The sequence below is a fragment of the Balaenoptera borealis genome (assembly GCF_965194805.1).
Source record: "Balaenoptera borealis genome assembly, chromosome: 18".
Lineage (NCBI taxonomy): Eukaryota > Metazoa > Chordata > Mammalia > Artiodactyla > Balaenopteridae > Balaenoptera > Balaenoptera borealis.
Window position 1 is genome coordinate 72,573,816 of NC_138877.1, and position 11,839 is coordinate 72,585,654.

An 11,839-nucleotide genomic window follows, 5' to 3' on the forward strand; every position below is an offset into this window, starting at 1 on the left:
TGTTTAATTTTATTTAAATCAGTTCTTTTCTTTTATAATACACTTTTTATGAAAAAGGAAGGTATGGCTAATGTCAAAACATAATTGTCATTAATACACTTTGCGAAAAGTATAAACTCAAATACCTATTATTACTATTCAACTCAAAGAAGATATTGGCTGTATTTAAAGGCCAAAATTAAATTTTAAAATTATACCACATTTCATAATTTAAATTTAAGAATTATGTCTTTGAGAATGTACCAAGTTTTCCTTCTTCAAATGTTCTGCTTCTAAACTTCCACTAAAACATCCACAGATAGAGAGAAGAAATTATAACACATCATATAAGAATAATACCTACAAATGACATCTAACCTGATTCCAGAATCTATGAGTTTTAATTTCCCAAACTACAATGCTGTGAAAAGTAGGTTTAGCAGCGCTGCACATGGTTTGCTTTTCAACTAGATGGTCCTTTGTTTAATAAAATAAAAAGTAAAAGAAGGGTGGGAGGGAGGGAAGAAGAGACTGAAGGAAGACTATAAGGAGGGAGGGAAGGAAAAAGAAAGGAAATAAAAGTTTATTTACCATCTTAATGGGGAAAAGGGAGGGGGACGTAGGCCTATTTGGGGAGACTAAATGGTTTTTAGGGAAGATCAATGGACCCTTAAGGAACAGATAGGAAGTATGACAGTTGGTGACAAAGTTTGTCTGGGTGTGGGGTTGACTAACTTCTAGTCTCCTCTCTTGTGACCAGTCAACTTCCCTGGTTGAGAAACTCCTGGGGAAGAGATTTATGACAATAGAGTTCCTTCTGGTGGATCTGCCTTTAGGCAGAGAAGGGGAGTTCACAGAAAGCCTCTTGTTGCATTTGCTCTTTTTCAAATGCCTACAGCTCAAAATAATCAATATGCCAAAGCATCATATTTGAGGTGGCATGTCCTGAACTCCTACAGTCATATTTTGGGGTGCTATTTTCTGCTAGAGTTCACATGCACTCCAATTTTCATAGATACTACCAAACTGCCTTCCATGGGGTTAAAGTATGGGCAAACGCCTGCTTCAGGATCATGCCATTAAGCTTTTAGATTTTTCCTAACCCGATGGGGGAAACTGTTTATCAGTGTGGGGTGTAATTTGTGTTATTCTTACGAATAAGTCTGGTCATCTTTTACAATGCTTAAGAGTAGTTAATTGTATAGTGTGTGTGTGTGTGTGTGTGTGTGTGTGTGTGTGTTTGTGTGAACTGGCAGCATTTACTGTTTATTCTATTGGGTGGTTCTTGATCCTTTATTATGCACCAATAGTGGCTGTACATATTTCAGGAAGATTGGCCCTTTGATGTTGATATTAGAAGAAAATAGATTTTCCCCACTTGTCATGTGTATTTTGACTTCGCTTTTGTTGATGTTACCTCCTCAAAAAGAATTTTAAATGGTAAAATTTAAATCGTAAGTGATGTATTTATCAAACTTTTTTCCATTCCTTCTCAGTTGAATCATAGGAGAAAAGCTGTCCTTACCCCAAATGCTTATAATAATTCTTTCACATATTTAGTACTCTGATCATTTTATTTTTTAACATTTATCTTCTGATTCATTAAAAATTGTATTTTTTAAAGTAGGAAGTATAGATCCAAGTTTATTTTTTTCTTTTTAACATAAAGCTGTATAATGCTGTGTGCACTGTTTATGATATTATCAGCTCTTCTCTTTTCCAATACACTCATAAGCCAACTAATACTAAATTCCTATATTTACTTAGTCTGTCTCTGGATTACTAGTATTTCCCATTGTTCTTGTTTTCTATTCCTATACCAGATCCATAGAACTTTATTGTTTTAGTCTTCACAATATGTTCCAAGTTCTACAAGTTGTAGTGACTACTCCTTATTCTTTGTTTTTTCTAGAGTTTCCCTAGGTAGTTTTATCTGTTCCTTTTCTTCCATATAAATTTAAAATCAAATGGTGCAGTTAAAAAGACTCCTGTTGATATTTTATCAGGATATTGTCAAAGTGGTAAGTTAACAAAGAGAGAAATTATTCCATGATGTTCCATGATGTTAAGAGTCTTCCTAGCCAACACCACAATAAGCCTTTTCTCTTGTTTTAAGTATTTTTTGTGCCAATAAGAAGCATTAAAAAGTTTATTTCACATAGTTCTTGGACATTTCTTAGTTTTATTACTATTTTATATCAATATTCATATGCACTTGCATTTTTGTATGTATATTCATTTTGTGTGTATATATAATTAACATATCTATATTAAACATAAAATACAGTATGCATACTTAAAATTATATAAAACATGAATGGACATTTTTGTGCATGAATAAATAGTGAACTCCCAGGTGAAGAAACTATAGCTAGAGATGTAGAGTGTGGTAGCTGTAATTAATTTATTTTAGTTGCTATGTACTCTGCATTTTATGAATGTCCCACAATCTGCGGATGACCATTCAAGTCATTCCCAATATTTCACTATTCATAGAAGCCACGCTTCTATGGATGTTTCTGTACAATATTCCAGACCACAAACTTTTCCAATGTAGATTGCTAGGAATGCAATTACTACATTGTAGGGTATGGACAGCTTCAAATATAGTAGGTAAGTCTAGACTATTTTCCAAAATGTCTATCACCATGCAAGACATCAAATTTGAACTATCTATCCAGTTGTTTATTTTCAAATACTATAGAGTCCAAAACACTTCAACGTTGATAACTTCAACATTTTTTTTTCGATGTTGATAAATCTCAAACTGACTCATGCCCCTTTTCCTCCACTCTGAATCTTCTCCAGGGCTTCCCCTCTCAACGATCAACGCCAGTGACCTTAGAACCATTCTTGACACCATCTTCTATCTCATTGTCTTTACCAGTACTCTGTGTTGATTTCCCTTTTCTACATCTCTTGAATGTGTTCATTGCTCAGAAAATTTTTTTAAAATTATTAACATGGCTTTCAAGGAAGGCATGGTTTAGGCTCTGGCAAGCTCTCAATTTCACTTCATGGAACTCTCTTCCTCAGTGTCTTCTGTCAAGTCTCTTCAGTTTAATTTTAATACGTCTTAAGGCCTTTCAGACTCTGTTGCCTTTGCCCAGGATGTGTTGCCAGCTCTTATCTACTTAGCTCTCATTCATTCTTCTGCTACCACCTCAACTCTCCCTTCCCAGCTAAGATTTTTCTAACTCATCCCCCAAGACTAGATCTGGGACCATTTACATCTATACTTTATGTTTACATCTTTATACTTTGTACTTACTTTGTGTTTACATCTACAGTTGTTTGAGATTATATTGTAAATCACATATAGACAGGTTTCTAAGTTTCTATTTTCCTTATCACACAGAATATTTATTTTATATTTAATGAAACAGCTCTCTTAAAATTTAAAGGTTTTTATATCATTCTTGTGCACACAAAAAAGAAAGTGAAATAAACTCAAGTTTCATGTTACTTCATATTCAGAGTCTAAGTCTTCTGAGTTACTCTTCAGCTCAGAATAACTGTCTTTTTTTTTTTTCTTCAGACAATCCCATGCTATGTGCCAGCAAGAGCATTGGTGATACAACATTTCTGAAAAGAATGTGCTGTTGTTGTCTTTTGTTCAACATCAGCAGAAAATTCCTGATAAATTAATGTTTGACACCTTAACAATAGCCCCCTTTGATGTATAAATCTGTCACACCAGCCTCTCCTCACTTTGATTTTTTTTTCATGTATTCCTAGCTGTTTGGCAATTTATCCTGATATCAACTTGATTGTTTGTTGTGCTACATGCAATCCTAACTCAAGCAAAATGCAGTGGACCTTCCAACTTTCAGATATCTTACTTCCTTAGGTCTCATAAAACACGCTTTTGTTACTTTGCAAGAAAATATGAAATCGTAATCATTTCTCCAATGACTAATATGTTGTTATTGAATTTACTCTCTGCTCTTTGAGTTCCATTCTTTCCTGTGAACACAGTACCCTTTTGTTTTAATGCTAATTCATGATGTAATCTTTGTAAATATAAGTTCATTGCCAATTAAATCCCCACCCGTGGAACTAAAAATACACAACTCAGTTAAAAATGAGCATACTCTAACAAGCTCTAATCCATGCATATCCATGCAGAACAGTAAACATTATGTCCTATCTGTGGCTTGGTTGATGACAATTGTAAGACACAATCAGAGTCAAGGTATATCAAAATGTGAAAATGTATACCTCTCATATTTGATAAATTATGACATTTAAAAATCTGTAAAGTTTATAGATTTTTCATACGAGTACCAGAAAATAAATCTAAAGGATCAAGGAATAAGAGTGTAAGGAAAAAACAAGTAAAAGCAAAAGATTATCGTTAAGATGAAATATGAAATGGTTCAGCTTAGTTTTAATTCCCTTAATTTTTATGTGGCTTATATATGCAAATCTCTTCTAAATGAGCACTTACTGATTTACAATCCAGATATGAATGTTTTTAAGTGGTTGTAAGTAAACTTCAAAACTCCCAAATCACTGCAAAGAGTCTCAACTGCCTTTCATTATCCACTAATGAAAGACTGGGTTTGGTGTTTGTTGCCTTCACTCACCAGGGCCCTCCTTCGGTGAGTAATGGCTGTGTAATGGCTGGAATAGAAGAGTTTCCCTTTTCAGCTCCCCAAGGCTCATAATTTCTCTCCTGGGATCCTATACCTTGCCACTTCTGCCAATAAAAAAATAAGGTTAAGCAATTCACACAAAATACCTCGATGCTAATTCCAAAAACAACCTTTACCTTTCTTAATAACGTCAAAAATTACACAGTGAAGGAAGCAACTTCACTATGATGAAAACTTCTTGTGTGGTGCACTAGTATGCAGGCAGTGGTGCCCCAGCATCAGCGACAAGACAGGAAAAGCAGCAATACAGCCCCCCGTTAAGCTTCAGTTTGCAATCATGAGAGTAGCTGAAGACACAAGAGGAAATGAGGATGAAGACGGGGATGTTCCCAGCAGCACTGAACAATGCAGGGTGCGAGGCTAAGCAAGGGCAGCTTGTCCCCTGATTTCAGGCAAGGACATCCATAGGCCCATGTGAACCAGAAGTCAACACTTCCTGCAGTGGTCTTGGCTTCCTCTAAATATTTCTGCTCACACTTTTTACCATGTCCATCAAAATGCTTAGTATATCACAAGTGCAAGTCCATGAAGAATGTTTTTTAAGATTGGTTGAGATAATATTTAAGAAATTTTTTAAAAGATAAATAAGTACATCACGGTCAATCAGATATTAAGACATCTTAGAAAACAAAAAGATTTTAAAATATATGGTACTTATGTAAACCATTATAGATAGATACATGGAATATGATAAATTGAAGGGAAAGACACCCTGACCTATATTTGAACTTGAAATTTGGAAAAGAAAAACATACCTAGCAATGTGGAAAGGAAGCTGAAAATAATTGACTAATTAGAGAAAAATAATCCATTTAGGGTGTTAGAGCACAATTTACAGAAAATAATTTAAAAAATAAATATAATAGTAAAGTGTAAAAAGATAAAAAAAAAGTTTGATCAGTAGAAAAAAGTAATTATCATATGTTGAGAATATGATTTATTTATTATTTTAACCAATGCAAATTTATTTAGATAAACTTCAAACTATTTTCACAATTGTCTTTTTTCTTTCTGACGGGAAGAATATAGAGGGAATGAAAACCTAGAAGGATATGGGAGGGCTCTGGAAAACTGGTGCAAAATAGATAGACTAAAAACCAAAACAGTTTATCATGGCCCAAAGAAGGGGGATTCGTGTTGTTTAATGAAGATTCTTCCAGAAATGCTAGTCTTTATTTGAGCTTATGGTTTAAAAGAGCTGAGTGAGAAATGAGAAAAGGCACTTTCTCTGTTTTCAAAATTAGAAAGATAAGGCTCTGCGCAGATTGTAGTTATAATTCTGTGTTATGAAAAAGTAAGAATTTTATGTATAAATTATGTAAAAAAAGATATGTTCCACAAATGCCTGTGAAATCCAAAGGTTTCTAAAGAATAAGTAGAACTAGTTTCCATGTAAGCTTTGGAAACTAGTTCTAATGTTATAAGCACTCTTTCTTCCAGATATTAGCAAGTTATACTGTACAGAGGTTAGAAACTATTTCTATAAAGGGCCAAATAAATATTTTCTACTTTGGGGGCCATAAGGTCTCTCACAAATACTCAGCTCAGGTATCGTAACACAAAAGCAACCAATGACTGAAATAGTTCCAGAAAAGCTGACAGCAAGCTTCACAGAGACCATAATCAAATGGGGCTGGGACCTAGGGTGAAAAGTTGGAAAGGGAAAGATAGTAAAAGAGAAAAAGAAAGAGCAAGGAAGAAATAGATGCTTAATCAAGTCACAAAGCTATGATTCCTGTTGATGTTAACATTCTCCAATTTTATCTTTATTACTATTATTATCATTATTATGTAATGTGGCTCTTGGGTGCACCAAATTGGATTATTCATAATCTTTGGTTCAAAACGATTATTATCAATAGCCCATTATGTTTTGATCAATCTTTGCCGTATAAGGCCACTTGAGAGTTACTGACTTCTTGAAAGAAGCTAGAAAGCAAAACGTGTTCTCAGGAACAGCATTTTGGAAAAAAAAAACACTTCAAAGACTGCAAATCACAGTTACAACTTTAATGAGAAGTGAGGTTTTGATTCTCCCCTAGCACCCACTATTTATTGAGGGTTCACAGAAATGTAGCTAACGGAAATTTAATTAACGAGCAACAAAGTGGTATTCACTAAAGTAGCAGCATCACAACAAAGCCAGACCCATTGCTCAGCGTGATGTAGGCGTTGGTTCTTGCCTATTGATGCTCTTTGGCATATCCATATACTTCTATAAAAAGGCTTGGGCTTCCCTGGTGGCGCAGTGGTTGAGAATCTGCCTGCCAATGCAGGGGACACGGGTTCGAGCCCCGGCCTGGGAAGATCCCACATGCCGCGGAGCAACTGGGCCCGTGAGCCACAATTACTGAGCCTGCGCGTCTGGAGCCTGTGCTCCGCGACAAGAGAGGCTGCGATAGTGAGAGGCCCGCGCACCGTGATGAAGAGTGGCCCCCGCTTGCCACAACTAGAGAAAGCCCTCGCACAGAAACGAAGACCCAACACAGCCATAAATAAATAAATAAATAAATAAATAAATAAATAAAAAAAAGGAAATCCTACAATATGGCCTTTGGTAATTAGCTTCTTAAAAAAAAAAAAAGGCTTGAGTTGCTTTTCCCGGACATATGGGCATGTTCCTATACTTAAGAGTGTTTATTTCCGTTTTAAAGCATTTTATCAGTGATATAACAGTGACTGATTTTCTGATATATTCCCTCACTAATTTAGTTACTGCTCCATTTCTATGAATCACAGCCAATAATTAATCTTTTACCGAGGAGACTGCACCGGCAGTGTTAATAAAACACAGGAACAAGAATATATTTATATATGAGAAAAGACAGGAAAGACCTATTTTAGGGTATTATTAAAAAAGGATGCTTTGGCAGACATGAAGAGAAATAGAAGCTTGATATCAGTGTATGGAATGTCTCATTACTGATGAATAGTAGTGTACAGAAGTCACACGGGGAATGGCATTTGGCTCAGGAGAAATATACTGATTTTTTTTCAAAAGTAGCAACAGTAAGATTGGAAAAGTGTTCATTAGTTTGTATGGTCCACGTGTTGCCTTAACTTAGACGGCTTTTCAAGGAAGCCTGTTCCAAGGACAGGCAAACACCTTTTTCCCAATATATACATTATTCTAATTAACTATTTAAGATTAAAATGGAGTGATGCTGGCAGGCTCCTTTTGATCAAACTGACTGATTCAAGGGGGAGAAAATTTCAGCCACCTCTGGTGTTTCAGCAGTCTAAAGTGGAGTGACTTGGTGAAAATATTCGATTTACATACCCTGAAATGATGAAAAGAAAATACGTTTTGGCATGACTCTTAGGCAGCCTGTATACATCTTCTAAAAAAATTTTATTATTTTCGAAATGACAGTTTTCGACACATGTAAACCATTATCATGGCCAGAAACAGAGGCAGTGGCATATCATACCATTCCCCTAAATGCTTATTTTCCTTCTAAAAATCAGTGCCAACATCACCTCAAGAGGTGAACAGAAGCACAGAGCTTATAAAATAAATTACAGAAACATATATTTTACTACCATATAGAAGCGATGCCATATGATGCCAAAGAGGTGAATAAGGACTGAAAACTTTATTTAGCTATCAAGATTGCCAAACCCAATTTTGTTCATTCATATATTATGAAGCTTCCCAAGGAACTATTGAAAACAGCCATCTTATCTGCTATTTTCCTTCTTCCAGATATATTTTCCATAGGAAACACCGATGTATCCCCCCCCAAAATGTGTTGTCTTTTTCCTCACTCCATTAAAATTCGCAATGTTCAAGGTTAGCTGATGCTTTTGGTAGCCTCTAAACTTTAAATGGAGGCCCCAAACAGAGCTTTTGATATAGTTTTTCTATAATTATTTTTGTCCATAAAGTGCCCTTGATCTTGATCTTGAAGCTATAAGTTATGCATTGGGACTGTACTTGTAATTCCTCCTGATTCCTTTTAGTAGGTTGAGCATTAGACTGATGTCAACAGAATAGACTCTGAAGGCAGCCGATCTGGGTCTCAGTTCTTTTATCTTTATAAAGAGAAGATTAGGCTAGGTGATGTCTAAGGTATCTGTTAGACTTACAATGATAATATTCATTGTATCTAAGTTGAAATGTTAAAATCTATCCAGTATAATATTTTCCCACACATAACCTTCATGCTTAAAATCCTGAGGTTTACAAAAAATGTAAACATCAAATACTACTATTTAAACATAATGGTCAAAATCTCAAGAGTTTATTTTTTTTTAAGCCATTTCTTGTTGCTAATATTTATAAGAAAAACAAATGTTTTTTCATTGATTTTCCAGTGGAAAAAAATAAACAGCCTAAGCAAGCTGATTTGAAAGAAAAAGATAATTAATGAAATTTGTAAACAGATTGGTATTTGGTAACAGCAGGTTAATAACTCTCTTCTTACAAGTTGTTCTAGTATATTAATTGTTTTTAAAGCATCTAGTAGTTTATTTTAATTCAGTTCTCCTTTGTGTGTCTTTAAAAAATACAAAGTGATCTTGTGAATAAACCCAGAATCAATTTCAACTTAAAATATAAACACTTATGATCAAGTTTCTTCATTTATTTTCTGTTAGAGATAAATATCTACTAAATCAAATGCCTGAGATATTTACACCTCCTGTCAGACATCTGGCAAAATGATATCTTTGTTGTAATAGGAAGTGTTAGGGAAACAGGGGGCAGGGAAAACACTGAGAGATCGTGTGACTTGAGGCATGGTTTATAGAGAAAACTGAAATCTTTATTTAGGTCCTTGCATGGTCATTCATCTTAATTGCAGTCCAAGCTACTGTTCAGTGCAAGAAATGTGTCTCGTTGATGGAATACGGGCTGCATAATCTGAAGGTATTCAGACACCTCGTTTTCAGAGATACAATTTTCCAAACTAGCTTTTTCTTTTTCTAGTTAATTGTCCATATGCAAAGTTCACCAATTCTTCAGGTTACAATTCTTAGTCATTCTCTGTCAATTAGAGCCAGATGGCAAAATTAAAGGCTCTTCACATTATGGCACAACAGTAATTTTAGTTCATCAAAGATCCTTACCCCATGCCGTTTCTTCACAATTAATATTTAAGATCCTGTTGGACAAGCGCTTCATGAACAATGACACATACTCTGTAGCGAAAGGGTCCATCTTCTTGTCAAAGCTGATGGAGAAAAGAAAAGTGGTCCGCGGACATGATAATTACATAGTGCCTGCAAAGGTGGAAGGTGAGACACTGCAGATGGGAAGGAAGATGAAAGAAGCTCTCATTGCCAAACGTCTCTGGGGACAACGGAGAACTCTGAATCGTAACTGTGTTACAGTCCCTACATCAAACAAAGGCTAACTCAGAAAAAGAACTGTAGAGTTTGGTTTGATTTTTATATGCAATTAACAGCAAATACAGATACCATTTAGTGAATGAAAGCATATAGAACCAGAAATTCTTTAAAAATCCCTCTCTCTCTCTCTCTCTTGCTAAACACACACACACGCACGCACACACACACACACACACACACACACACACAAACTGCAGTTCAACTTTTGAGCAGCAGTGGCTTCTGACATAGACATTTCACATAATCATTATGAATTAGTTATTGTTTCTGGAGTGGAGCAAAAGAAAGTTTCCCATTGCTAGAAAATACATTCTCCCATTAAATGGACCAGGAGGCATTTTTCATAGTTTAAATGACAACAACTTCTATATTAATTAGTAGTATTAATTACTTTAGGTTTGTAGATGTGAGAGCAGTCAGTAAAATATTTTTCTTGAAGCATTCTTGCAAGAAAAACAAATGGTTGATTTTTTCATTTCAATGTCAATTAAGGAAAGACCTACAAAGAAATTCAGTGATTGATTAAAGATTCCACAGTGTGTAAGAGACAGATTTGGGGTTTAAATATGTTTTCTGGCACTGAGTTCAATGTTCTTTCTCCCAAATCAAAACCACCGTCCAAATCCTTATAGAAAGACATTATTCTGTGTGCCAGCACTTAATATTCTGTTCCAGTGATGTTAAAAAGAAGGGATAGTGGTCTTTTGCAAAGCAAAGCAAATAAAATGTTATTTTAGTTCATGTTCTTCCCTGATTTTAGATCTTAAAGATAACGTGTCATCAACCATAACTTACAGAAATACTCTTTGTTCAAGATATTTATATAAATAGCAATAATGTAGGTCTCCAAAAATGAGTTATTTACTTATAAAGTAAAAGGTACTTGGCAATTTTTATACTTGCTTGAAGAAAAATCCAAAAGGCAAAAAAGGCATATTTTGAATGAAATTTTCATGTGAAAATAAAATTTTCTTGAAAAAAAAAAATAAATGGTAAAACAACAAATTCCTATTCTGTCATGACTGATTTCTTTAGGAAATAAAAGATAGTTGACTTTGCTGTTTCTAAAAATACGAACTTTTTCTTGCTCAATTCATTCATATTAACATAACATTCTCTTCCTAAGTGAATTATGAGAAAAATAGTGATGGTGGTGATGATGATGATAGTGATGATAATAATAATACTAATAATAGTAATTGATGGCTTAGCATAGCTCAAGAATTGTGTATAGAAATTCATAAAAGCCAGGAAAAGTCACTATTATTACCCATGTTTTAATTAGCAGGCAAATGGTAAAAATTTGACACCTAATCAGAGCGATAAAGAGGCTGTCCACTATCTATTAAGCAGCAAAGTTGAATTCAAACCCTGTGCCTGAAGCTGGAAGCCCCCTTTTCCTGTGACTCAAATTGTACGTAAAAAAACAAAGAAAACAAAAACATCATTTAACCCATGGTTTGTAATTATCTGAACTGAGATATTTAGAAGAATTGTGACTTCACAAGAGCTTCAATCACTGGAGTTTTATCTAAAATTTCCTCTATATTTTGTATATAAGCAAAACATACGCGCATATTATTGAAAGCTAATACTGAATTTTTCTTTTACATTATGTGATTAGTTAAAACTGCCAAAATCTGTTGTACATTGCACTGAATCTTTTACCCTAAGAAAAGTTTAGGATCAAATATTTATTCCATCTGGGTGGAATACTTTTTTCCCTTTCACTGGCAAAAATACTCCGAGGAGTTTTATTCATTCTTCAAGATACAGCCTAAGGTTTACATCCCTTACATAGTTTTGTTTTTACCCCCTCAGGTGTATTTAACTATGCTGTATTTAAGTTC

General features: G+C 34.6%; 1 long non-coding RNA gene across 1 annotated transcript; it reads left to right on the top strand.

Annotated features, from left to right (window-relative positions):
* Positions 1–1,589: 1,589 nt before the first annotated feature.
* LOC309616050 lies at positions 1,590–11,431 on the top strand. Its single transcript, XR_014237238.1, has 2 exons — positions 1,590–6,862; positions 7,223–11,431. It is a non-coding gene; the product is annotated as an uncharacterized lncRNA (long non-coding RNA).
* Positions 11,432–11,839: the final 408 nt, after the last annotated feature.